Below are 27055 nucleotides of genomic sequence, written 5' to 3' on the forward strand. Positions count from 1 at the left end.
ACCGTGGTTAAAGCTGACGAAAGCGGGGCAATGAAAGGTCATCAATCTCCTCGCCATACTGAGAGTTTCAGTTTCCTGAAGCAAACCTAAGCGAAGCAAAGTGAACCGAATTACCAGTTGTTGGCAAGGGCTGAAATGCTGCTTTGATTAACTGTAAATTGTTGCTTCTTTTTAATACTGGTTGCCTACATTATATATTACAATCATCTCTTGGTCAAGCATCCCAATTCAGGCCTATTTTCGACCATACCACGTGCAGGATGGCAGGCAATTCTTTGCCAACATTGTGGAGTTTAACAGGACTTTTGAAAACATGGTTTATAGACCTAGACCCATTCTATTCAAGTCTTCGGTAAAGTTGAGTCATATTCCGTTGCTCTTAATTTGAGCTAAATGTCCCAAAGAAAAGGGTGAGGGGGAGAGGGCGAGGAGGAGGGAAAGAAGGAAGAGAGGGGGAGAGAAGGAAGAAGAGGGGGAGAGAAGGAAGAAGAGGGAGAGAGAAGGAAGAAGAGGGAGAGAGAGGGATCCTTCCATGTCGTCAAAGTCTTGTGACCACGACATTGCGTCATGTCGTCTCTCTCTTCTCGTGTGATGGACAATGGCGCTCATCTTTTAACGGCTGTCATTCTCGCAGCCGATGTTCCCTGAATATACCCCGAGGTGCAAAAGGGAGCTGTGGGTTATCAGGTGTTCCGTGTGGAAGAGTGATGAACAAATTAATTACAAGAAAATGCAAGTCATTCGTGATTAATTTTCATCTTCATATATTTTTCGTTCAGTCAGCATCTTGAAAAACCCGATTTATTTGCACCATTTATCAGAAAAATATACATTTGCCTTGTCAGTTTGCTTAAGAAAAATTAATATATTTGATGAAACTGTGATAAATATCTTTAAAACTAATTGTGTGTGTATGTATGTGTGTGTGTGCGCGCGCGTGTGGTGTGCGTGTGGTGTTTGTGCGCGCGTGGTGTGTGTGTGCGTGCGTGGTGTGTGCGTGGTGTGTGTGCGCGTGCGTGGTGTGTGCGCGCGTGCGTGGTGTGCGCGCGTGCGGTGTGCGTGTGTGTGTGTATTCACCTCGGATCTGCTGCAGCCTCTTTTCGAGACAGCCAGACACCACCCTACGGCAGTGAGCTCAGAGCTCATTATTAGCAGATCTCTCTCTCTCTCTGTGTGTGTGTGGGGCCCCCCCCCCACACACACAAGGCGTGCAATTCATTTCAAGGGCTCTGCAAGGAAGAAAACGGTAGGAACGTTGACAACCAAAGCAAAAGCTTCACTGCCCCCCCCCCCCGACACGGTCACACTTCAAACTACCAGTTCTGGACCACTTGTAACCACCAACCAAATATATTTATGTACGTGTGCGTGTGTGTACACACACGTTATATATATTCACTTAATATATATATGCATATAATATATACGCATTATATATATATATATATAAAATACACACGTACATACATATATACATATACTATATTACACATATTATATAAACATTTACATATACATATATACATAATATATACACACACAGATGTATACATATATTTACATTATATATACATATATATATACACGCATATATATAATGTATATATACACAACATATACATAGGGTATATATAAATTATACATACATATACAGGTATATATATATATATATACATTTATATATAACATGCATATAGTATATACGCATTATATATATATATATATATATATATATATATATATATATATATATATATATATATATATAATATATATTGGGGGATGGGGGTAGTAATGGTCGTTTGTCTGTGTGAATGGAACCTTAACCATCCTTGCCTACATTTTCAGTCTCCACTTCTTTCACATGTACACCCATTCCCGGACACCTATCCATCCACCCTCTACACCTGCATCGGACTACTTTCACAATGGAGTCTTGTCGACAACACAACTGAAGTTTTTTTTTCCTTCGATACTTACAAAAGACATTACCCTCCTCTTCATTACCATGGTTCACTATCGTCATTCCCGTGCGGTAAGCAACATATCCAGTTTAGGATGTCTACGGGGAAGTCTCCCAGAACGGTGTTTAGTTCGATCGAGACCCCCACTTTGGATGCGAACTCATCCTCACGCAAACTTACTCGAGTCTACCCATGTGGTGCTTGATTGCCACATCTTGGAAACACGCGCACACGTGTACACATGGGCACTGAAGCCATATCCAAAAAAATGCGGCCACTCTTTCCCAATAAGGGGCGTCGGACCCTTCACAGTGGAGCCAGGACCCCCTCCTCCTCCTCCTCCTCCCAAACGTCCTCCGTAACACGATGATTTAGTCGCAGCAATAAAGCCCACGGATGCGTGGCGCCCTTCTCCACTCGAACAATTCTTCTCCATTTTCCTTTTTTCCTTTTTTCATTAATGGGAATTCCATGACAGACAAACCTCGCATCGTTATCCTACGGTATTATACATAAATTTATTTTGTGGCCAATATCAGAAGATCATAATCGGATGATATGACATTATTCGAACACGTTTCTACAAAGATTAAAGACCTTTCGATCGATCGTGTCCATGAGCCAGAGGCCATCCCTCGATTTTTTTTTCAAAGTCACCTGGTAAGCGAGTGACGTCACCATTCTATGAAAAGTGAGGCATGTTACTTAAGTAAACAACCACCACCACCACCACCTCTTCGGCCAAGTTTGGTCGCATCGGCGTCTTCTCGCTCCCATCTCTCTTGCTACAGCTCTCATGAGTCATATGCAGAGACGCAGAGACAGCTTCTGGGCAAGTCTTCTTCCTCCTCCTCCTACTACCACCACCACAACTACTATATTACAACTGCTGCGCCTGATGCTTCAATGCCTACTACTACTACCCCACCACAACAACTGCGGTTACCGCAATGCTGGAGAAAGAGAGAAAACTCGTCTCGCCTCACCCTTGCAGTCGTGCACCATCCAGACGGCCCTGCTACGGAAACCCCAGCTGCTGCCGTTTCAACAAAGGACAGTTTGAATTTCCACCCTCTAATTCTGGCTGCTGCAGCTAGACTAGTTTATCAAGATGCATTTCTTCCCGTAGACCCCAAGTCCCCGAACAATATTTGAGTGGCACCGTGGCACGACCAGTCGCCAAAGTTACGATACAAATGTTCAATCTGAACGCGGCATCTGCCATTACATTTGGGGTCAAATCAGATTCTGACCCCTGACCTGAACGGGATGTTAATGGACCAAGACCAACTCCAGACCGAGAACCATGATAAGTCGCACATGGCTTTTCACAAGCCTGTCCTGAGTTGGGTTAAAACTGCGACGAAATTCTTCTCGAGGGCATCTGACGTTTCCGGAAAAAGCTTCTGACTAACGACTACAACAATTTCGCTCAGTTCGTACCAAGGTTCTGATCGACTACAAGGAATCTGACTGCGAAGAACAGACAAGAAAAGGGGGGAAGGAACAAAAGGAAGAAAAAAATTAAGAAAAAGGGGGGGAAATGGTACTCCTAAGACAAAAATCAACTTAGAGAATGGAAAGTAGAAAGGCCTATCAACCACGCACGCTGTCCCACCGTTCCAAAGCGTCCACAAGGGAAATGGGAAGAGGCGGGGCGGGCCGAGGCAAAGCATAAATTTGGTTTTGAAGACGATTATTCTTGGTATTGTGTAGATGAACGATGGAAAAGGTACGTAGAACGCGCTAAAGAGGAGGCGAACAGCGGTGGTAGTGGTGACAGAAAGGAACGATAAAGGGAGATCCAAAAGAAAGATCCAGATAAGGAGAGCAAAAAGAGATGAAGATTAGATCAGAATAAAAGATTAGGAAGAGAACTAAAACTATTACAAGGATGGAGGAATGGAATACCAGGAGGAAGATGAGGAGGAGGAGGAGGGAGGAGGGAGGAATGTCACAGGCAGAGTTGGTTTGCAACGGTCCACCGATCTAATTCGTTCGAAAACCCTGAAATTAGGGCGATTAGGTCAACGGTGACCCAAGCTAATTCGACCCAACTTCGGGGCGGTTAACTTGGCTGAATGAACGATGAAGTAGGAGGTGGTAGGGAGAAGAGGAGGGAGGGGACTGTGTCCTCTTAAGCGGCTCTTGCCTATTGCCCTCGACAACCTTACCCTCGAGAACCTTCTCGTGCCACCGTCCAATACTCGACCATCCGTCTTTCTTCCCGTATTCCCTTGAATTGCCTCTCCTATTCCCCATTCCACTATTCTTCCTCTTACCTCAACTCCTCGGCCAATTCCAACACTGCGCAATCCATTCCCATTCCTACGACCAATAAATTCTCCGCGACCCTCCCTGAGGTTAAGACTGAAAAGTCAAGGAGGGGGGATTGGGAGACTGAGGAGAGGGACTGGAGGAGAGAGCAACGAAAGCTCCGAACTCCTCTGCCAACCTATCGAACTCGACTCAGGTTCGTCTGGAAGATGCCCAAGAGGACGGTGATGTGTGTGTGTGTGTGTGTGTGTGTGGAGGGGGGGGGGTTCAGTAGCGTTCGAGGATCTGTTGCCGGGGTGCGAAGGTGGAATTGAAGTCCACGTGTCACACCAGATCGAGTAAAGACAACGGGGCGATGGGTGAAAGCGCACGAGTTCGGGGGTGGATTGGTGGGATTCGGATAGTTCACTCCTCCCGCACAAGGGTCAAACTTCATAACCAAATTCCATTTTTTTAGGGAGGGGATGAAAAGGTTCAAGGTTCGGTAGATCGCGAGCACCGCCCGTTCAAGACAGTTCCCGGGCCGACGGTGATGGTCAGGAAGAACCGGAGGGATCGACAGAACTGGAGGGGCAATCCGGTGAACGAAACGTGGATTCTTCGATTCAGTTCCTTTCGTCCTTAAGCACGAGTCCCAGTCCCCCTCCTCCCCAAGTTCATCCTTGAATCTATCAGAAAAAAAATGGGGGGGGGGGGGAACGGGAGTTTGTCCTGACGTTCAGCCACCTCCCCTTTCCTGTTGTTGTTACCACAATTACCCTCATTGCCACACAACCGACAGCACCGCCACCCTTTTATCTCTCCCCCCTCCATACCGCCGTCACCAACATTGCACGGCGATGCGGCTGCAATGAACTACTCTTCATCGTTTTTCTTTTTAGTTCCCGGGAGGCGATCCTGCAGTCGCAAGTACCCGTGCAATCTTCAAGTGAAATTGACCGCATCAGCGTCTTCCTTCTGGGGAAAGGAAGTGGGCGGAACGGGGAGACAGGGGAGGGACATGTAGATGTGGGTTGGGGGGGGGTAATAAACTGATGTGACTTTTGTCACAAAGGTGAGGGGGGTCGTCCTTCACCCTTGGTCACGCTTCCTTCTTTGCGAGTCGTTCATTAACCACCTCCTTTACAGGGTTGTGCTTTTCCAACTCCACCTGTAGGCGGGTGATTTTAATCACGTCCGTGGCATCCGGTAACTACACCTGGACCACCCACGGACCAGAATCTTCTCAAGTCTCGCATACGCCTCACCCTCCCTCCAGCCCTGACCACCACCACCTCTGCCAACTCCGCCCACCCTTCTACAGCACGTACGCATCTTCCCCACGCCATCCTAACCTCCGTCTTAATAGGAATTGTAGGAAGCTCGACCAATTTTCCGCGCACTCTGGCTCGGCTCGTCGGCGCGCCATTTTCAAACAGGAGTAGCACTTCCTCTTCCCTTCCACATTAACGGACATTGCGCCACACCGGCATTCCGCTCGGCGAACAGCAGCCGTCCGTATAGGAAGGTTAGCTCCAGCGACACTCCACTCCCACCCAAGCTATCTTGACATAGTTTTATACATGTATCCTTTCGTTTCACCTCACCTAGCACCCTCAAGTACCAGTCATCGTCGTCCTTTGAAGCCTTGAAGAAATGGGCGAGTTACCGACTCCAGAGAGACTGCCTCAGGGGAGTGTAGACCCGAGCCGAGCTGACCTAGCAACAACGACGTCGCAGGGTTCCACGCGGAGGGATCAACCTAAACTACTCTGCACTTCTTGTGATAAGCGAAAAGGAATGCCCTCACCTAGACTCTATGCACACCTAATGTCGGTCAATTCGTTCTTCTGGCAGTATTCTGTAAATTCATTTTCATTGCAATCATATCCACGCAGCCAGTGATGTAGCACACTGATTTACGCAATATTGTAAAACGAGCTATACACAGATCGCGCGCACGCGCGTGTATGTGTGCGTACATGTACGTGTGTATACGTGAGAGCCGGCGTCTGCGTAAGCACCGGCGTCTTCAGTTAGCAAGATGTGTTGCAATGATACCTGCATTTATAACAGTATGTGCATTGCCTTTTGGGTCAAACTGGCGGCGCTAAATGCGCACGCCGGGCGAGGCTGGGCTCCATGAAGCCCTGTGCGCTACAGGAGTTATCCAAGGCCTGAAGTCAGAAGCTCATCCCGGCACGGTTAATTCAGAGGCAATTTCTGCGGTCAATTCTACCGGCTAATTTCCTCAGACATTCTACGAGCAATTTACTCAGAGTTGCAAATATCACGGATGATTTCTGTGGGAGTAATTATCCACGTGGATGCACCTTCTGCACTGCAGTGGTGCACTGTAATGAACTTGGCCGAAAGTCTTGGCAAGGCGAGGGAGGAAAAGTTCACCCTAGCCAGTTACATCGCTGAAAAAATTCTTTGTTCAATCAATAAATCATATTTTATTTTTTTCCAGTGGCGCAGTCCCAGTCCTGTCCATCAAATGGTTGGCAAACTACTTCTACAACAACCGTTACCTGTAGTCTATTATCGGTTCCAGACAACTTTCTGGTCATTCTTCATGCTGGTGAGGAAAACTTGTACCAAGGACCAACTTCAAACAGACTCCTGAAGCGGTCGACGAGTAAATACTGTGCGTCTGCACAAGTCAATCAGTTCTATGGTCATTAGGTTGTTTAAGGCCTGTATCGGCAATTCCAAATATACTCTCGGAGGTTCGAGTATCGGACTTGCACAAGTCGAACCACAACCCTTTCCCATACAACACGGGAACACACGAATGCTCGCACTGTATTACGAAATAACATCAATGTTTCAAAACATTATCGGTCAACACAAACCACCCATACATTAACAAATAAACATCAACCAACGCTGCCTCCACCGTCCTGGAGCATCCGACCCCCCACCCCAACGTCCCAACCGCCAAAACTTCAAATACAATCGATCACAAACCACTTCCAGTGCACGCCGACCCTTCCCCCACCCAGTCCAACCTCTCATTTAAAAGCTCCAATCCCAATTACCTCCTCCTTGCCCAGGCAAGCATCCGTGACCTCTCCCCCTCGGCAGCTCCCAGCTCACCTCCCACCAACGAACGTTTCCCAGCAGCCCAGTAAGGTTGTAATAAACAATCCCGACAGACCCATCGGCGAAGACGTAGATACAGACGAACAACCTATGCGCACACACCAAGGAGGGTGTCTCCCCTATCCCTTCCGAGTTTCCAGCACAACTGTTTTCAGCCCTTTTGAAACAAGAAAAGGTCGCAATATTTCAACTAATTCACATAAACCTGAACCCATGACGTCATTCCTCACCACGGACACCCCTCGCTCCCCACCCCCAGTCATTTTACATCAATGACCATTCCTGTGCCAGGTTCTCTTCCCTTCTCTCGAAGCTTTCCCTCTTCTGAAGTCTTAACGGGGTACTTGTACCCACCCATCCCCTCTTCATAACTTCTCGTATGTTCCCCCCTCGTCTCTCTGCCTTCCCCGTCCTCTTCGCCCTCTCCTAATATACACCTCAATCCTCCCTCATTTCCCACGGGGGGAGACACAAGAGGACAGAATGAACGCAGGGGCCGGGGGTGGAGAAGGGAGGGGTCGGGGGATGCCTGGACGGGAAGATGTACGACCGAGATCAGGACGAGATGAACAGAAATTAGAGTGGAAGAGAGGAGAGGGAATGGGAATGAGCGTTAGGGCTTGGATACTAACTGAAGAATCGAAGAATGACTGACTGACGCAGAAGGGACAGGGACAGACACCCAAGAAAGAAACGGAAAGATCATGAAAATACTGGGAAGGTGACAAGATGGCTACAGTGAAAATAAACAATTAAATAAGCAAACAAGATCAAATGCCTGGGAGGAAACTGCGGGAGAGGGGGAGGAGACATGTTGCCACCGTATCACTACTGCCCTCTTCATTTAACTGTCCTTCATCCTCATCCTCTTCCTCATCCTCTTCCTCCCCCTCTCCCTCCACCTCCATCTCCGTCTTATGGAACAAGTCCAGCTCCCTCCACAACCACCCGGAATTCAACCTCTTCTTCCCCAATTATCAGTGTCTTATTACCGTCGTCAGCTTTAAATACTTCACCCTCCCCTTATCCTCCTCCTCCTTCCTACAACGGTCTACCGAAATTATTTCTTTCTAGTTCTCCGAATTTCACCCCCCCACCTACCCCTCCTATTATTCTCCCTACTCGCATCTCCCTCACCCTCCTTCGTCAGACATTGTCATCGTCGCCTCCATCCACTCTCCTCCTTTCCCTCCACGCCGTCTCCAACTCCTGACCTTCCTTCCTTCTCCTTCTCTTTGGTCTTCCTCGCAACACCAATCTTTCCCAACTTCCGATTTTTTTCTCTTTCGTCTTTGTTTTAGCCATTCCAGCTTCCATTTTCTTGCAAGAACCTCGACTTTTTTCTCTCCTCCTCCTCCTCTCGAGCGCTTCAAACGCGCTGTAATCGGCCTCGAGCAATCGAGGGCGATTAAAGTATCACGCAAGGGGCTGACGGGGCGGCTGACGAGGAGGTGGGGGGATGGAAGGAGGCTGACAGAAGTGGATGGCGGGGCGAGGGTAAGAAGGCGAAGACACCAGAGACGATTTCCAAACTGCAGATGAGGCTGCCATGACATCCACCTAATCACAAACACCCGTTCGTCGTTTCACCTACACCAATTTCATCCCAAAGGGTGACAAGCCTGGCCCAGGTCACCCTATCATGACCCAACCTAAGGGGGCCGAGAGAGAACGCGGAATACCGAAGTGGAGAAAGACCTGCGTCAAAAAGCAAATCTCGACGCCACCGAGCATGAAGACTCATGCACCGTTGACGTCACAACGTCACGGCGTGCAAGAAATTGGGGGAGGAGGAGGAGGAGGAGGAATAGCGAGTGGCTGCTGGTAAGATGAAGAAGGCAGAAACACGTAAATGAAAGTGGCGACGACGCGGCCGTGTCGGGATGAAGTCACGGTTGGACTCTTCGATAGGAGGAACAGCGAGGGTCGTCAACAGCAGCAGGAATGAACGGCTTTAAGGCAATGGCGAAGATCGGTGAGAAAAGGCCGAGGAATCTTGCATTAAGTGGTGTGGATGGGAGGAAAGGAACAAGATCTACGGAGATGGGACAAAGCACAAGGGAGTTAGGGAAGGAGGCGGCGCCTGGATGCAGGAGATTATTTGACAAATACATAACTGAAAAGGGAGAGGACAGGAGAAGGAGAACTAGATGAAACGACCGAGTAGGAAGCGCGAAATGTGGAGGGAGAGCCAGGCCAAACACAAACTTCAAATCCCCGACAGCCTCCATCATTACATACACGTCCCCCCATCCACTCAGCCGTATACACCAACACCAATCTAAAATCTATTTGGCCGGCGAGATACAAAAATTTCATTCCTTATCCTCCATTTCAATTTCCTTGAACCATTTCCCAGCCGTATTACCATCATCATGTAAAGCACGAGCAGCAATCCCCATCGTCCACACTGCTTTCATTCAGCCCCATGGGACCTCACCTTTAATCCATAATCACAACCTCCTCCCCTCGATCTTATCCGAACTTAGTTCCCAGTCATGTATGTCCTTTAGCCAACATGTTGGCCTCCCATGCCTCCCTCGTTATTCTACTCGCCGCCGTCCCCGTCCCCGTCGCCAGGGCCACGAACAGGTCCCCCCCCCAACCCCGGCGGCGTCTCGCACGGGCGACCTTACAACAACCCGAACCCCGCGGGACAACAAACACGACCGACTTCGAGCGGCTCCAAACTCGCTCCTCCTGGCTGGCTGGCACTGTTTGGCACAACAGTAGCAGTGCCAACAGCCGCAGCACTTCAATCAGACCCACCAACCTCGTCACCTGTCCACATCCCGTTCGCTCTCTGCACAAAGCTCCTTTCCTGAAACTTAAATTTTTGTTTTCCACACTTTTCCCCTTACCTTCCCGTACGCACACAATGTCTTCCCTGACTCACAGCGATCACTTCTTCCCCCGTAAGATACTCCATCCACTCTGGCCCTCCTCTTGAAGATGCCCGACTGTGGCGTCTCCTGCCCTTTCCATAGCTACACACACACACACTCCTATCTTCACTGCCATCCACCTACCACTTCAGTGAATCCTTTTCCCCCTTACGTCTTCCAGATTCCAATTCCAGCCCTCGCCTCTCCTCCTCTGCCCTCCCCTCCCTCAGCCCTTCTTCGAACCAGGTGTTGAACAGATGGTCCCATACAAATTACAGGCAGCAGACCCCAGCTTGACATCTTCTCCCGCTTCCCAACTCCCATTCCAACTCCTTTCCTTTTTTTTGTTCTTATTCTAACCCACCTACCTCCGGCACGTTTCCTTTCCCTCCCAAGCCTCCTCCTCCTTCTCCCACTTGGTCCTTCATCCTGTGAGAATGGTGCCCCTTTCTCCTCGTATGACTTCCGGTTTAGGAGTCGTACTGCCCCCCCCCCCAGATGATCGTCCGAAGTCGGACGCCACATCTCGAACTCACCCCGAAGTTCGAGCTCACTGAGATTCGCGATGGATTTAAACTGCCGAGTCAAGATCCCTCATGGTCCCTCTCCCTTACTCCCTCGCTCCCCAACGCCGCCGCTGCTAGTGACTGCCGTCGGGATAACAGACGACCTCCAACAGCTTTGCTCCTGCTGGGGTTGCTCGAGTGATGGTGTGTCACGTTTTCTTCCCTGTTAACAAGACCTATTCGCGTCTCTTGAGGGTAAAACTAAGTAATGCTATGCAAAGCCAAGCGGCCTGCTCTCATCAGGACAGCCTGACTTGTTTACTCCTCTAGGACGCGTGGGCGTGTGCCCACACTCCGTCCTCGTATATTTCTTTTAGCAGGGATTCCATTTTGTTCCAAAACTTGCCAAGGCCAATGTCCAGAATAAAAAATGTGTCTCAGGAATGAACACAAGCAAGGGTGAACAACCACACAAGAGACTACGAGAAACCCCCATCATCAAGAAACTGCTCCCAAGTTTTAGACGATCAGAAAAAAGATGCAAAATACCCTCTGCAGGTGGTGTTGATTACATTGCTGCTGCTGCTGCTCCTCTAATCAGCTCGCTGCTCCAAGTCGTGGGGCAACTCTTCGCTCTTCATTAAGCTTCAGGTCAACATCACAAGACTGGTTAAAACCATCCTGAAGACCTGAACACTAAAACACGCAAGTGGAAAATAAGCTTGGAGGTTTGGCAAGGTATTAAAAAGAATAAAATCAGAAAACTTGCTTAAGATAAATATATTTATCTTAAGCAAGGAGGAATACAGGTAGCCACTCCCACCACGTTTGGCGAAAACATTGCGAGGTTTAAACCTCCGCCTGTGGCAGGAGTGGACAAAGATGACGACAACCGAGGTGGTGGTGGTGTGTGTGTGTGTGTGGTCCCAAGTAAAGGGGGGTAGGCGGTTGGTGGGAGGAGTAGGGGGGGGAGAAGATGAAGCCTTGGAGAGGAGAGATAGAAAAGGACAGAATAAGGTCAAAACGAAGGCAACAGAGGGTAAGGTGAAAAGAAAAGGTGAACAGGTCGATGAAAAAAAGTAGTCTAAGGGGAATGGGAGATCGTGGTATGGGTGAACGGCTCGAGGGAGAGAGATAGAGAGAGGAGAGAGAGAGAGAGAGGAGAGAGAGAGAGAGAGAGGAGAGAGAGAGAGAGAGAGGAGAGAGAGAGAGAGAGGAGAGAGAGAGGAGAGAGAGAGAGAGAGAGAGAGAGAGAGAGAGAGAGAGAGGAGAGAGAGAGAGGAGAGAGAGAGGAGAGAGAGAGAGAGGAGAGAGAGAGAGAGAGAGAGAGAGAGAGAGAGAGAGAGAGAGAGAGAGGAGAGAGAGAGAGAGAGAGAGAGAGAGAGAGAGAGAGAGAGAGGAGAGAGAGAGAGAGAGAGAGAGCAAAATCCTCGACCCTCCATTTTGAAGTGGATGAGGAAAGACTATGATCCAGTGATCAAGGTCTTGGTGGCCCTGTCGAAGTCCGTGCACGCACGCACGCACACTTTTGACAAATGTCCCCATTCTGACACTTGTTAGTGCAGGTGGTGCCAAGTCTACGAGGACATAAGCGCTGGTGAATTATCAGCAGCAAAATACAAATGCTGATACTGAAAATCATCGCACCTGCCCACCACCACCCAACGCCAACGGCCTAACACGCCCTCCGGGAGGGGAGGGGGAGGTTTGAGGGGGGCAGGGGAGGAGAGGGGAGGGGAGGGAGAGGTTTTAGGACTGGCTTAGATGAAAGATTATTATATATATATATACATATATATACATATACATACACACACACACACTGTGTGCGTGCGCGCGCGCAAGCGAGAGAGAGAAGTGGCAGCCATGGCACGAGAGGGCGAAAGATGGGACTGGAGAGGAGGCAGATCAGTAGCAAGTGGATGGAGGGAAATGAAGACCCAAGGAGGACGAAGTTGATTTCCATGGTCGCCGCCGTCGCATCTCAACCAATACCATTTGTTTCGAGGTTCTTCGGGACGAGGACGAGGGCAAGGACGAGGCAGAGCTCCTAAATAGTCTTGCGGCGACTTTCCCCAATCAATACTGATCAAGGATGCCTCGCATGGAAAATCCATCACTGTCGGGCCTTTTCAGGCGCCACATACATCATATCCCCCATTCACCTCCTCCAGTTTCTTAACATCATCCTCACTCAAAACCTCCTCTCCTCTCCTCTCCGTACCCTGGATTCTTGTGATGCTATGACTTCTCCCTCTCCCCAAACTCCCCTCGCCCACCTCTCTCCTAACCCCACTCCCTGTCTCTCTCTTCTTCCGTGTCTGTAAACCCTCATCCTCTTAAATACCAAAGCTCCTTTCTCTCTCTCTCTCTCCCTTCCTCGTTACGATCCCTCGACATACCACTGTAATTCATCTCTCGTTTCCCATTTCCGTGAAACTTCTCCCAGACAATTAACCATCGCCAAAGCAAAAAACACAACACAACACAAGTCATGGCGTCCCCGAGTGACCAAACTAACAATTTTTTCCCCTCAACCAAGTTTCGACTCTCCTGTCTATACTTCCACTCGACCCCTTCCCCTCTATCTCGTTCCCTGGCCATCTATCCTTCTCCCTCTAAGCACATACTCAAGTTTGAACGGGGCCATAGGGCTCACCAATATGACTGATGAACTATGGGAGGGAGATGCAGAGATACAGAAATCGAGAGTGAGTGCGAGAGTAAGGGTGAGGGTGAGGCTGAGACATACAGAGGGAGGGAGGGAGAGGTAAAGAAAAAGTGAGAAGCGCGGAGATACTAACAGGAGAAAAAGACTTTGGAATGCCATGAAGGAATTGGACTGAAATGGAAATTTAGTGCAACACAAAGGTTCGTGACTGAAGAGGGAACTGAAACAGTGCGTCTGGGGATGAAGAGAGAAAAGGGAAGGGTGGACATAACATTAAAATGAAGATGACTGCAAGAGACCATAAGGCCTACACTAGGCAGTTCTATGTCCACTACCATTTGTCATCTCTATCCATAGAGTTGTCTAACCACCATGTTACCAAGTCTATTCCATTCCTTGTCCACCCTAATAGTACACCAGTTTTTACCAATTTCCTTCTTAAATCCAAATTTGTCCAATTTAAATTCATTACTGCGAGTCCTGCCCTGTTTCAATGTGATGACCTTGTTTGAGTCACCCTTGAACACCTCTATTGGATCACCGTGCACTCTGCGTCTTTCCAGCGAGTATAAGTTCAGGTGTCTAAGTCTTTCCTCGTAAGGTAAATTTCTGAGCCCATTTACTTTGGTCATTCTCCTCTGCACGGATTCTAGTAAATCAGACATAGGTCTACACCAGAATCAAACTACCAACCTCCCTTCTTATTCAGAACTCCGCGCCTAGCCAGCCCCCGCACCTCCCCCTCCCACCTACACTCTTGACAACCACATGATATAATGCTGCAGACGCAACGGTCACGAGAAATCGCAATCATCTCTTCCGCAACAACTTCTGACCATGTCGAAGGAGTTGGGCCGGTGCCTGGGCAAAGTGGTGGTGGTGAGGGTGGTTTCCTGCTGCTGGTGGTGGTGGTGGTGAGGGTGGTTTCCTGCTGGTGGTGGTTGTGAAGGTGGTTTCCTGCTGCTCCTGGTGGTGGAACTGACCTGTTTATTTGATTCGAAAAGAGGCAGGCACTTGGGTGCGCCTCCCATAGCATTGATATGCATGCGGGCATATTATGCATCCCCTGTACCGCTGTGCACTAGAGACATTTGCCAAGGGGAAGTAACTTCACGCTATGTGTGTGTGTGTGGGGGGGGGGGTTTAGATGGGTAGTGTGTCCATGGCCAGGAGCTACCCAGTGACTTGTAGATATACAAACAATTCGTTTGCCAACATCACTGCTACACTCTTGTATTCCGGCGTCGCCCTTCCTCGTCCTCGTCTATTTCGCTTACGGCTCTGTGTATCTTACCTTTGCTGGCGCTTGAACTGCGCATGCGCGTCGTTCCCCCTCACGTCATGAGCACAATGGCATCGTCAGCTTACCTGGAAAACAAGAAATAAATCGTCAAACAAGTCTACCGAATGATCAAGAAAGAAAGAAAAGAGGTTGTGGTCTTGTTCCCAGGAGAACGAACCAGAACACAGCTGTTTACGCAAGTCTTAAACGATTCATTAAAACAATTTGGTCCAATTTACATGAGGGACTGTAACAAAAACTTGATACGTGATAAGAGGAGAAGGGCCAAGACCCCAATCTCCCTCCTCCTCAGGCGTCAGGAGACCATGCAAATCAAGCTACCCACCCGGCCCTGCGGCCAGAGGAACACCCCGCCGTTCTCCGCATCCGGGAGCTTGGCGAGGACGCGGATCCGCCGCGACGCGCCGACTCCACCCCCACCCCCACCGCCCATAACAGCAACATACAACGGCGGCGTCGAGTCGTGTCTTGGAGATGCACCAGCTGCCAGGGTCCAATAAAACTGTCCCCACGGATGCGCTCCATGCATGACCTCTCGCAGGGACGTCCGGAATGGCGGAGGCGACGGCGGAGACTGCAACAGGAATTCCGTCGCAATATGTGACGACTTGCAGAGGAGGAATCGCCGCCTCTTCACAGAATGCCAACGTTCGCTTTGAACGACATGCAACCATGTTTCATTTTGGTAAGGCCATTCAACAAGAATTCTAACGTTACTGCTGCTTCAGTAAGGTTGTAAACATATTTCAAACCTATTACGAGGTGGCTCACGTATTCTGCTCTTCTGCGATCTTCTGTTGCCAAGGTCTGGCAATTTAATTCAGATAAAGGTAGAACCCATAACTCAGAGAGAGAGAGAGAGAGAGAGAGAGAGAGAGAGAGAGATAGAGATAGAGATAGAGATAGAGAGAGAGCAGATATTTATACCGGAGCACAGGTGGTGGAAATTGAAATCTCATCACCTCATCTGCAATCACTGTACTTCCAGTAATTTCACCGAAGCATGAAAACTGCTCATCCCGTGACTACTAACAAGGTTATTAGACAAGAAATTAAATTTTGAGAACAAAGCGGTTTAGGCAATAAACACACACTCAGAATGTGTACATCCTGCTTCATTATTGTTCAATTTTGTTCGGACTTGTTCAGTTATGAAAAAATGATCTCGATGAAACCAGATACTCGTTAGTTATGTATCATGGATATCGAGCTTCGACACTGATTAAATTCTCAGAACAAATCAGGCATAAAAAGGTGATCATTTTATTTTTATCAGTTAACACTGATAAAAACGTCATGCGCGCTGCCAAAGGTTCAATGTCACCAAACCCACGGAGGAAAGAGAAAGTGGAATATTGTGTACACTAACTGAACCAGCCATGATTAAACATTCTGAAAAAAAGAGAAAAAAAAAAAAAACATTCTATAGACCTTGTGCATTATGCAAGTTCCTGCAATCCCCACAAATAATGTTTAATCCCTACGTCCACTTTAGTACCACAATAAATAATTCTTGTCGATTGTCTCGGGCAAACGAACGACTAAGCTTAAGAAAAAACACGACGATCCTCCACCTTAAGTGGTTATCGCACTGGGGTCTCTCTCCTCCAACCTCAGATTAATCGATGGTACCGACAACCCCCAGGATATTTTTTCGCCGTAAAATCACGTCATACTATATTTTTTCAACAAATGCATAGACTGTCATTTAATATGTGGGAGGAAAATTATTTTACTCCTGCATACTGTATAGCACATTTTCCAGTAAGCTGCGGGCTGCAAATCTGCTCCATGAGCGAGGACAAAAAGAGCCCAGTATGGTAACTCCCTTAGCTTTAGTTCATCAGAAGTGTAAGTACCACTCCCGAACTGACAAAACTTTGTTCTTACCGTTATAATCATCTCCCTCTCCTCACTTCCATCCTCTTCTGCAACAGCACCATGGGAATCGTGCTCACCAACTGAGACCCTGTGTGTAGCGATGCGGGAGATTATCTGCCGTCTCTACTGAAGCCATCAGAGTTACTGACCCCATTTCGGATACGCTGAAGCACCTGCCCTGCCATGCAAGGAACGCAACAGCAAGTACGACTAAGATCAGGAGACACAACCCTCAGAAACTTGTCACCTAAGAAGTCTCTCGAGACACCTTCCCGGAAGAGGATTAGAGTAGTTATACACAGCGTGGACAAGGAGTGTCCGGATTGTACTCTTCTTTCACGGCCCAGCGGATCTGCATTAACGTCCATCAAGACCCTTCTCCTTTCGGTCACTTCGAATTCCTAGATTAGGCAACTTCTCTAATTCTTTTCTGTGTCCAAGTTGACCCAAGACCATGTCCTTCGCCCTCCACAACCTTGGGACCCTCTCAACTCGACGGTGCAGTGCTACAGCATTTTACCGCTAATTCAGCGATCAGAGCCCCGCCCACGGCTGAAAATTTCGGCATCACCGGACTGCGAGCCGGCACACCAACTTCGGTGGTCAAGGAGTTAGGGGATATATATATATATATATATATATATATATATATTTACAACCACAATGCATTTTAATTCTAAGCCATCAAAGGCCAGCCATGCTGAAATTGAAATAAGGTACTGCTCAGGACTCGAACCCGGCATCCTCATGACGAGTGCGACAGTGACTTTCCAACTAGGCTCTCTTTATAGCCTAGTTGGAAAGTCAATGTCGCACTTGTTATGAGGATGCCGGGTTCGAGTCCTGTGCAGTAACATTTCAATTTCAGTATGCTGGCCTTTGATGGCTTAGAATTAAAGTGCATTGTGGTTGTAAAATGGACCTAATCACTGGGACCCATTCAGTGTTGTAAATGTATACTGTGTGTGTGTGTGTGTGTGTTCACAGCATTATCCATAGATCGATCCCTGAGCTCTCTTCCAACACATGATCCAAGACCATAGTGAAGCACGGCTGCACAAAGTAGCCTTGTGTTAGCAGCTACAAAGAACGAGCTAGTACCTCAAACATATCCATTTAACTTGGAAATATTTTTGTGTGTGTCGATCTATCCACCAATTTACTCTTCAGGGGGAAATTGATAACTTTTGAAATGACATACTAACTTCTGGATAATCGAATGTATTCCTGGAAAACGGTTTCAATTCCTTATGGTTTCCATCTTCATTACAGACAACTTAGTCCTTCTATAAACATAAACACATCCTAAAGTACCGATTTCTCAATACCACATCCAACATTGCCAACAAGTTTGCCTTGGCTTCACTTGCATGCAATTTTCCTGTTATTTTTAATTACTCGAGATTGCCTCGTTAGTAATCTGCTTAGAACGAGACAGCTACTCTTTCTTAATCTTCGGGAAAGCGGGGAGGAAAGCTGATATGTCCACGAGAGAAACGAGTAGAAAATAGGAGCAAGGAGAGCGAAAACAAGAACGGGAAGAACGAAGATTTCGAAAAGATGATATACCAGCCCAAACGCACTAATTCGTACACACGAATGCGCGCGCACATTTATTGCAATGTAGCTAGTGTACACTGTATGTTGCCAAGCGGCCGGGAACAATTCCCACTACTGTTGCAGGCGAGCGCGGTCACCCGACTCCCCGCCCCGCGTCCCGCCCAGTCCAACCCAGCTACTGCTGCTCTGCCAGTGTCGTCATGGCATCAATTACCAGTGATTATTACTGTGTCCTTCGCCAGTCCATGCTCGCCATCGGGATGACGCACGCACACTCATAGCCATGTGTACGGGCGCGCACACCAACACGTAAAAACGCACACGCACGCACGCATGCACACAGTGACCGGTACACACATACACCACCACAACACTGTTGTTTACACCCAGACTGTGCCACATACACATACAGTTTGCACCACCTTCACCCATTTAATGAAACCAGTGCTAACCGGGGTGGCAAACTGGCAGGCTGGTACACCTGTTGCCTCCCACCAACATCAATCAACGAGAAGCCTTCTAGACTCTCCGGCCTGCCCTACGTCCACATCGATTGAGGCTCTGTTCAAGCAGGGGTCGATCCTCCAGGCGAGGTGGACTGGCCTAGAAGCAGTCTCACTCACTCACACACACATACACACCTCACCTCTGCCAACACGTGCCTAGAGCCACAGCCCGTCACCAGCAATCGTCGAGACTCGAACCGCACCTACGAGGACCTTGAAATCGAGAACCTAGAGGTTCATCGATTGCATTTTTAATGAAAACTTGTTTCTAAGAACCAACTCGTCAGTGCATACGCTTAGCCAGAATCCGGGGGGCGGGAGTCATTGACGTATGTCGTCTGCAGAGCATCCTGACATACTTCGTAACAACAACCACCACCACCCCACCAAAACTCCGTCTGTCTTTTACCCCAACCCTCATTCCCTTTCCACCCCAACTTCACAAATTCCGAAACAATCCTGACCTACTTTCGCCCAATGCAAACGTCCAAATGCACCTAAACCTTTCAGTCATCATCCGTTTTCTCCTCTCACTCTCCCGTCATTCAACCCAAGAGAGAGAGAGCGAGCGAGCGAGCGACCTCTCCTCTCCTCCCCGCGCAGTGTCTGCTTCTGAAATTGAACGTAGGACTTTCCACCTAACTTCCCCTTTCAAGGTTTCCCGTCTCTTCTCTAAGGATTCTTCCCTGTTCGCTGGTCTCTCTGTTCGTCTCCCTTTCCTTGTCTTCCGTTCCTCCCTCTCTGCCCTGTCCCCTTCACACATTCTCCCCCATGAGTGTGCCACCAGGCTCTGCGTCCAGCTTTTTAATAACATCCACAAGTATTTCATTTTCTACAGCAGTGACATTCCTGCGTTGCAACCCGGGTGGTGGTGGTAGGTGATGGTGGTGGGCGGGCTGCGATGGTAACCTGCAATTCGTTGTGCAGTGGTGCTCACAACTACTACTCAGTTTCACCATAAATATAACCATAATCCGTAATCAGGAACCACGGCAGTTTCCCCCCCACCCAAGCTATTGTCAAACAAGCTTGTTGGGCAAGATCTAAACTCACATTGGTGAAACCAGCAATCTTCAGACACGGGCAACCCTTCCTAACCCTTAAAAGTACCAAGATTCCTATTTCGCGTGGCCCTAACACAGGCTTCACTGGCTCTGGGCCTACCCTAGTTATTGTCGAACTTTCTGGTTCTAACCGTCCCAACTGGCCCACGTTCACTGTAGTTTCGGGCATGAAACCACTCTCCACATGCACCGTTTCTGGTTGTGGAGGTCTGCCATAGGACTGCAACGAGAAAATTGTAAATGTGGATTCTCAACTAGCTGCCACCGAGGTAAAGAACTCGCACAAACAACAATTCCACCTTCATGAATAAACTAATTGTTGAAATACGATTTATATAAGCAAAGGCTTTGCTTACGTCTAACCAAGTGTACTATCAGTCTTGGGTATTTGCAAACCTTGTCTTGGTTACGACTCCCCCTCCCGACACGTAAAAATGTTGTATTCAGCCGAGGGTAGGATCCATGCAGAAAGGACAACCTGTACGCGCTGCTATTCTCTCGCTCGCTTGTCCCTTTGTATAAATGTGCGTGTGTGTGTGAGATTTACCATGGTCTTGGAACCACGTGTTGGACTCGTGATCGACACCTATTTCCCTACCCGTAAGAGCTCAGAGCTCATATATGACCGATCTATGAGTAATGCTGTGCGACTTTACAAACCTCCAACGAGTTGGAGTAACTACCCACAGCGCAGCAATACTGAAATTATTTCAGCCTTGGACGGGATTCGAACCCGGACCGCCATAATGGCAGCCGAGAACTACCACTGCGCCACGAGTCGAACGCGCGCGCGCGTGTGCACATGAGAAGGGGGATGGAAGACAACGCGACTTGTTGATGGTCTTGAAATATCGAGTATCGAATGCGGCCCCAGCCGATTGTCAATGTATTGGCAAAGGCCTTTCGCCCAAGGATGACCGGCCAGTCACTTTCTTTTTCTTTCAGTGCTCAGGGTGTCGTAGGGAGCCCATTCATGCGATAATTGAGGCGAAATTTACATTTATGCCGTGTAGTACATTCTTGCCAATACCGCCGCCTCTCCCTTAACACTTCAGGTGGACGAGGGTAGACTTACCTTGCAATGACACAGACTTTACGCACGAGACAGGAAAAACTAATTCAACGCTTTCAGTTTGTTTGTTGTGGTATCAGGCATAAAAGAAAACGGAAGTATTTTGGCGCGAAGGGAAGATCCATGTTTGATTACACTACTGACCAATGCTTGTTTGTTTCCTCTTCCGATGAACTACATACAACTCGAAAACATTTTCAACACCAATTAATACGAGCAGTACGAGAAGCTTGTTTCTTCAGCTGTCCATGGTTAGCCTTTAATGGCATCATCAGCAGCTGCCACCGAGAAAAGGCCACCACTCAGACTGAACCACGTCTCTGATAGTGTTAATTATAAACCTAAATTCCATGGCCTATTTACTAATGCCCTTGGCTCATTACTTTCGCTTCTCTGGGCGAGGCATTGATGCAGATATCCCATCACATGTCATTCTGTGCGAGTAAAGCATCTTCAATGAGCTTCTGCACAGTGTAATGAAGACCTAAGAGCCACTCAATCTTCCCTGTGGTACGCCGCGCCGCGCCGGTGACTGGGCGGTACCCAACGGTTGGCAGCAGTGGTAGCTAGTTAGTTGTTAATGGGTGTTGCTGTTTTTCATGAAGATGCACATGCACCCACACCCAACTCCTCCTCCTGGACCCGAGCTCTCATGTTGTTGCTTAACCCTTAACAGGTAAAGGTCTTTTTGACAAACGATTCAGGTAAAGCGGGGTCTGACAGACCCCAAACACAAAAAATACTACTGCATTTATTGACATATAAATCAAAACATATGTACTTCAACTTATATTCTTCCATTTACATGCTTAAAAGTGACTATAATTGTTAGACATATTTTAATGCAAATTACAAAAAAAAAAAAAAAAAATGAAAAATAAGATTGCTGACTTCAGAGGGTGCTCGACTGAAAACATGAAACATGAAGCGGTTGGTCATCATCATTTTGTAGAGACCAATGTCCCAACTATCTTTAAGGAAAAGCAGAGCTACAACAAATGAATAATAAATGTTTCATAAACCATGAAATCTGAAAAAAAAAAAAAAACGAGGTAATTATTTTGACTTTGACCAATTTTACGCAAAAATTATGGACTGGTTTTAATGAAATTTTCAGGGAAGGTTGATACTAGGTCCAGCAAACAATCTATAAGTTTTTAATGGTATCCAAGTTTATTATTCATAAGTTTTTATGGCTCTAAGCACTCCTACCCTGACTCGGCAAAACCCCATCCTTCGTTGACGGAAGTTTGTGGTCTCAGAGGGTTTTGAGTTTTCTTGCGAGGATATAGGTCGAGCAATTCATACACAATGCTAGTGATAATGAAGAACATATTTTATTGGATATACTGAAAGTGGAATTTGCGATACTGAAGAATCTAATTGCAGTCATCGCAGATGGGGGTTGAATGGTGGCGAGATGTCATTTTATGATATGAGAATAGTGTGATCTTGTGAGAAGAAATATATTAACAGAACAGAAAATATTAAGCATTTATATGCGATACAAAATATGTGATACAAAATATGTGATAAATTAAATTTGAACAAAAGAGGGAAGGATAAATTAATCAAATAAAATGTGGCAGAATGTCATGTTTTATGATAATATGAGTATAGCGTGACCATATGAAAAGAAATTTAACATTGTGATAAAAGTTAATGTGATCAAAAGAGGGAAAATGGAATAAATTAAATAAATTGAATAAATTAAATCAAACTCGGATGTATGTGTGGGAATAGAGTGGCTGAGGTGTCCTAAAATGTGGCGAGATGTCACATTTTATGACGATACGAGAGTAGTGCGAGAAGAAACATTATTAACAGAAAAGAAAATATTAAACATTTATGTGATACAAAATATGCGATACAAATTAAATTTGAACAAAAAGAGGGGAAGGATGGAATAAATTACAGCAGTATGTGTGGGAATAGAGTGGCTGAGGTGTCCTAAAATGTGGCGAGATGTCACATTTTATGATACGAGAATAGTGTGATCTTGTTGTGAGAAGAAACATATTAACAGAACAGAAAATATTAAGCATTTATATGCGATACAAATTAAATTTGAACAAAAGAGGGGAAGGATAAATTAATCAAATAAAATGTGGCGGAATGTCATGTTTTATGATAATATAAGTATAGCGTGACCATGATATGAAAAGAAATTAAACATTGTGATAAAAGTTTGTGTTCAAAAGAGGGAAAACGGAATAAATTAAATAAATAAATTGAATAAATTAAATAAAACTCGGATGCATGTGTGGGAATAGAGTGGCTGAGGTATCCTAAAATGTGGCGAGATGTCACATCTTATAATGATATGAGAATAGTGTGAGAAGAAACATATTATTAACAGAACAGAAAATATCAAACATTTATATGTGATACAAATTAAATTTGAACAAAAAGAGGTGAAGGATGGAATAAATTACAGCTGTATGTGTGGGAATAGAGTGACTGAGGTGTCCTAAAATGTGGCGAGAAACATATTAACAGAACAGAAAATATTAAGCATTATATGTGATACAAAATATGTGATACAAATTAAATTTGAACAAAAGAGGGGAAGGATAAATCAATCAAATAAAATGTGGCGGAATGTCATGTTTTATGATATGAGTATAGTGTGACTGTGATATGAAAAGAAACTCACATTACCAGAACAGAAATTAAACATTGTGATAAAAATTAATGTGATCAAAAGAGGGAAAATGTAATAAATTAAATAAAAAATTAAATAAATTAAAAATAAATAAATTAAATAAATAAATTAAATCAAACTCGGATGTATGTTTTTCTGTTGATAATTTTTTTTATTATTTACCCATAAGTATAAATGATAAAACATTTATATGACATGAACAAACCTTAGGTAAAGTGGGGTCTGACAGACCCCACGCTACTCACACCTCAGGTAAAGTGGGGTCAGACGGGCTCAAAAGCTCTATAAAGCTTATATAGAGCAAGATTCAGGAATTACCCTATCACCCCATTAAACTACTCCACTGATCAAGAAGGTATATGGGAGTACATATCTATATGTAATATATTAGTATATTAAAAGTAACAAACAAAAAAGTATGGGGTCTGTCTAAGAAGGGTTAAACTTTCAATGATCCTGCCGTCTCCAAGTATTACCCATAATAAATAGACTTGTCATGCGTTACCTTACTCCCGTCGTTGCTTTCTCTTCCCCTCTCCCCCAGACTCCCCTCCCTAGCAACTTGTAGAGCTTCTGCTACTACAGCCATTACGTCTCCACCCCAGCCCAACTCCCGTATCCACTAATACCCTCAACCCCTGCCCTCCGGCAACACAACGGGGTCCTGATCACATTACCAACCTTTTGCCTAGATAATCCAGCTCGACTCTTAACAGACTTTTCTTGCTGGAGATCCCACATACCGGCCCCCTAAGTCCTTAGAGGGGGTTCTACTGCAGTCCTTTTAAGGGTTTGGGGGCTCCTGGGGCTCGTCTTAAGTATGGAGTGATACTGTGAAAGGTAAATAGGTAAGTACGTCAAGGTCCCCCCCACGTTGTAAGAAGAGGAAGAGAGGGCGAAGGGGGTGGGGTCGACGACAAATTAGAGCAGGAGAGCAGAGGATGACGAAGGAAGAACAACCTCCCCGGCTCCTTCCCCACCCAGCCCCACTCTTGGGTTGGGTTCCAACTTTAGCACGTTTCTTCTTCAGATTCTACTGACCTACCTACCTCCCCCCAAACCTCGCAGGATTAGGCATTTCCTGCCGCGTTGCCGTCCACTTCTGCCGCCATTACCGAATTACTACTCTCGACTCTCCATTTCAACAGTGAACGGCTCGAACACCCCGAAACCTCTCCCCACTTCACCGGTCACTTTCTTCTTCACCTTGACCGAAGTAAGCGTAACTTCGAGGGTCTGTCATCACCGTAGTCAGGGAACACAACTCAAGCCTCTGCGCTTCATTTTGAAAAAGGTCCGTCATGTATGCAGCCGCTAGCGACCAACGACGGGTCTATGGATGAGGTGGTCCTCGACTCTTAACGCTTTTGCTGTGGACATCCACATACAGCGTCACGTCGTTCTCAAGGGAGCAAAGACGCGCGCGCCTCGTCACGTCTGTTCTTGAAACTATCGTCCTCCATGCCATGCAGATTCAATATAGCACAAAGGAATAGATAGGCATGCATGGAACGCACGCATCAATTGTTTAATATTAAGTGGCATTTCCAGTTATCCGAGATTGGTTTGATCCTTCCTTCTCCTCGTCCTGTCCTCTCCTCCCTTCCCTTCCCCTCTCCTCTCCTCCCTCTCTCTCTCTCTCAGCACGGTTATTGATAACGTCTTCCCGGTTGTGTTACTGTGCGGCACGTCTTGCAAACCGGAGAAACTCCTCAAAATAAATTCACGGTACAATCGAAATGTCCCGCCGACCAAGCTCGGGAAACTGAACCGATGCACCGCTGAAATCCTTTCACGAGACCTCTAGTATGGCACAACCTATATTTCAAGGTTGTTGCACCCCTGGGTTTAAGGTGTTGGGAATCGTTCCCCAAGGCTGTGTTTAGCATTCACGATGAAGCTGCACTCTTGCAGGGGAGGACAGGGAGCCAAGACAAGGGAGTGCTCACTCGGCAGGAATTGTCCCAACACTACTGTAGAGATGCAGACATAATAAACAAGTACATGGATGAATACATTAAGCGCCCCCAACAGCTGTACTGGAGCACAGCACTGTCAATGATGCCGACAGTGGCCGCCCCTTCCTTCCCTTCAATTTATCCAATTCGTTTTCATCGAGCTCTGTATACCTCATTCTCAAGATATCAATCCACCAACCGCCATACATAACACACAAACGCGCGCGCTACACACACACACACACAACTCCCAGCACCCAGTTCGACTCCCAGCACCCAGTTCGAATCCTGCCCAGGGCCGAAATTATTTCGGTATCGCTGTGCCTCGGGTCGTTACTCTGACTCTCGTGGGCGGGGAGTTGGGTGTGTGTGTGTGTGTGCAAGGTCATAGCATTGCCCATAGATCGGACCTACGAGCTCTGAGCTCTCTTCCAGGAGGGAAATGGCTGTCGATCACGAGTCCAACACGTGATCCAAAGACCAAGTGAGTACAAAGACCAAGTGAATACACACACACACCTACTTCACCACACAACACACAAAACCCTTCCCAAAGCACGCTCAATTTTTCACTATGCAATACACAAACTCCCACGAAGCTTCATACCTTCCACATAACACAAACGAACTACACACACAAACACACGACAACACGCCTGCCTGTCCAGTTCCCCTCGCCAGGCCTAATCAAGTCAGCGCGAGCGGCCCGATTTCCCAAGTCCTCCCCCACCCAACCCCTCCCTCCCTCCCGCTACGCAACGTTCGCACAATATTCTTATTTTCCTCTTCCTCCTCCTCCTCGCTCCCCCAAGAAAACATCCTCCCCCTCCTTCATGCTGCTCCATCTCCCACTTGATCAAATTACAGGGTGACCGATTTGTAGGACACGCAGGGTCTATGCGACCCCACGGCCCAGAATAATTAATCTAATTTAGCAATTTTTTTCTATTTGCTGCTGAATTAAGGTCTCGTGTTTGTACTTCAAGGGTCCAATCCTTCGCAATTTTCCCCTAACCCTTTCACATTCCCTTCCTTCCTTGGGCGCTTTTAGCCCCCCCCCCCGCACCTTCTCCCCCGTATGATCCAACGCCGCTTCACCTCCACAGACATTCCTACTCCCTTGCCTTACCTTCCTCAATCTCGTTTCATCAACTAACCCTTCATGTTCCTCAAGGTCCATTCACAGCTGCTATGTCAGCTTCATTTCCACTCCTCCATAACCTCCCCAGTCTTCCTCATTACTTACATATCACGTCTTCCTTTAAGCTCAAGTGCAGCTCGCTGTCAAATTTCTTCTTCAACTACTTCTTTATTTGTGCACACTGTCAGTTTCCACTCCTCCTTCCTTCTTGCATCTTTATTGTGTTTTAAACCTCACCACTTCCTTATCTTCCCGGTCCCACTTACTCGTCCAGGCACCCTGCCATCAAGTCAACCGGCTCTTCTACCCATTCATCCCAAAACCTCTCAACAATTCCGCGTCGTCTTTTAGTCTTCATTAACGGTGTAATCTTATTCCAATCCTCAATTTGAATCCCGCCTCTCCTAATCCACATGAAACGTTTTCCTTTACCCTCCACGGGGATAGTGTGTGTGTGTGTGTGTGTGTGTGTGTGTGTGTGTGTGTGTGTGTGTGTGTGTGTGTGTGTGTGTGTG

The 27055-nt window shown here is 47.0% G+C and overlaps 1 protein-coding gene across 3 annotated transcripts in view; it reads right to left on the bottom strand.

Moving 5' to 3' along the window:
* Window positions 1-27055, bottom strand: part of LOC143031028 (fasciclin-2-like) — a 737926-nt gene that overhangs the window by 557342 nt on the left and 153529 nt on the right. The window lies entirely within an intron of this gene.

This window comes from Oratosquilla oratoria, chromosome 1, assembly GCF_046742065.1.
Source record: "Oratosquilla oratoria isolate Oo_2021 chromosome 1, ASM4674206v1, whole genome shotgun sequence".
NCBI lineage: Eukaryota > Metazoa > Arthropoda > Malacostraca > Stomatopoda > Squillidae > Oratosquilla > Oratosquilla oratoria.